Source organism: Ammodytes marinus, assembly GCF_949987685.1.
Source record: "Ammodytes marinus genome assembly, chromosome: 5".
In the NCBI taxonomy this organism is placed as follows: domain Eukaryota; kingdom Metazoa; phylum Chordata; class Actinopteri; order Uranoscopiformes; family Ammodytidae; genus Ammodytes; species Ammodytes marinus.
The window spans coordinates 1,812,578-1,815,077 of record NC_137234.1 but is presented as its reverse complement, the minus strand read 5'-3'; positions in this window follow the sequence as shown (position 1 = coordinate 1,815,077).

Below are 2,500 nucleotides of genomic sequence, written 5' to 3'. Positions count from 1 at the left end.
AGCGCAACCGAGAGTCAGTTACTGCGGCAACATACGCCGTGGGTCTAACCTGCTCGGGAGGTGGTTAGACCTACCCGAGTTTGTTTTCACTTTACGCTGCAGCTCCGACTGAAGAAAGAGTGTCACTGTCACACATCCCTGTACAGTTTAAAGCAAAATCACTCCATAGAAATCTCCATCGGGATGTTTTTATCATTTCCTGATGATTTTACGTATGATCGATCATTTATCTGATCAGTAGCCTTGTTCTCAGCCCCCGGTCCGTTCATATGCGGCCACCTTACACATCGTGACATGCTCTACATTCAGATTAATAAACCTATTGTATTGTATGTATCTCGTTATTTATTTTTATCATTACCAGTAGTTTTTTAACATCTGTGCCACTGAACATAGGCTATTTATGTCAGGTTGAAATGTAATTCTGCGGCTGCACGCGATCGTTACTGTTCACTTGTGTCATCCCAAAGTCACAGACAAGCCTCGTTAAATAGCCCAATATGAATATAGAAATAATATAATAATTTAAACTGTGATCACTAGAGGACAAGGTATCTGGTAATAAAACAATCAGGATCTACAATGGAAACTGTCATCTAATGTGTCAAACGTTAATATTGGGCGACTGTGGTTCAGTTGGTAGAGCGGGTCGGCTGATGATCAAAGGGTTGGAGGTTCGATCCCCGCCAAGCCACTTGTGTCATGGTTGTTGTGTCCTTGGGCAAGACACTTCACCCACCTTGCCTCGTGTGAATGTCGATAGTAAGCCTGCTATCGGTGTATGAATGTGTGTGTGAATGGTAACGTGGGAATGGGAACAGGTCTCCCTTGAAAAAGAGTCTTCGGTCTCAATGGGATTTACCTGTAGAAATAAAGATTAAAAAAATATATATATATCTTTCACTCCCCATTTAAAAGAAGCGAAAGTCTGTTTACTGCACAGTAGGCCTAGGCCTATTATAGCTTGCCTACATAATAGGCTACAGCGAATATAAAACACTGTCAGCAATGCTTTGCAGCGGCGGCTTAATAATTTTGTTGCTGCTGATATGCGTAATTTAATTCTTAAAATAGACTTGCTTCTCATACGGAAGCAATGATGCTCTTGACAAAAAACTTTTGCACCGTTTTTTTCTGAATTGCCGAGGTGATTAGATCAGAGTTATGAGACAATATCCCCGTTCATTCTTCTCCATAAGTTCATTCGTTAATATTTCTAACTCAGTGGGAGGAGCGGAGAAGTTTTCTTTTTTTTTCTTTTTTGAGAAGTGGAGAAGTGGGAGGATCAAGCATTTGTTTCTTCTGTTTCCATGGTGAATCATGTTATCAGCGATCCATTGACGATGGCTTTTACGCACACGCTCCACCCAGAGTGAACACGCTCAGAGTTGATTAACCCAACGCTGATCCACTGTTCTGAAACCCAAAACCCAGAGTTACTCATCAACCCTGCGCTCTGAGTTGACCAACTCAGAGCGCAGGATTAAACTCAGAGTATGTAAAACCAGCTACCTGAAACAGGCCTCTGTAGACTGGAGGAACACACATGTTTAAAGGTGCAGTGTGTAGAATTTATCTGCATTTTTCAGAGCATAATTTTTTTTGGAATATGCATTTTTTCAGCATACAATTGACTATGAAAAAAAGTCAAAATGTCGAGACTGATGTTGAAATGTCGAGAATAACTCGTAAGAGTAATCTTTAGTTAGTAGTTTAAACCTGCAGTGTGTAGAATTTTGGGTTTTATTTCCTAGCAGATTTTGTAGAAAGTAATTATAATTTCCACAAGTACATTTAATTTAGTGCATAATAGCTGAAATTTTTTTTTATTATTATTTATCTATTATGGATATTATAATTACTTTCTACAAAATCTGCTAGGAAATAAAACCCAAAATTCTACACACTGCACCTTTAAATGCTGCTTTCATTGTTGATGATGCTGCTTACGGCACATAGCACTTTATGCACCTTATATCTTGGCACTTTATTTTTAACTGACACTGACTGATTCAAACTGAACATTTATTTTTTTGTAAACAATTATAAAAAATAAGAGGGGGTAGGACCAGAAAAGTTTTTCTTAACTTCTTCCCTTTTGAACATGAACTATGTTATTTGAGTGAGTGAGTGAGTGAGTGAGTGAGTGAGTGAGTGAGTGAGTGAGTGAGTGAGTGAGTGAGTGAGTGAGTGAGTGAGTGAGTGAGTGAGTTATGTATTTGTTGCTTAGGATCCTGAGGACCCCATTTGTTTGTTTTTAATTGATTTCTTTCCTTTTTTACTGCTCAATCATTTTATTTGTTTGTATTATTATTATTTTTTTAACCATGTTCAATAAAGACTCTCTCTCTCTCTCTGTTTGTCCCTCCCTCTCTCTCTCTCTCTCTCCTCCTTCCCTCCCTCTCTCTCCCTCCCTCTCTCTCTCTCTCTCTCTCTCTCTCTCTCTCTCTCTCTATCTCTCTGTCCGTCCGTCCGTTCCTTCTCTGCAGACTCCGGCCTC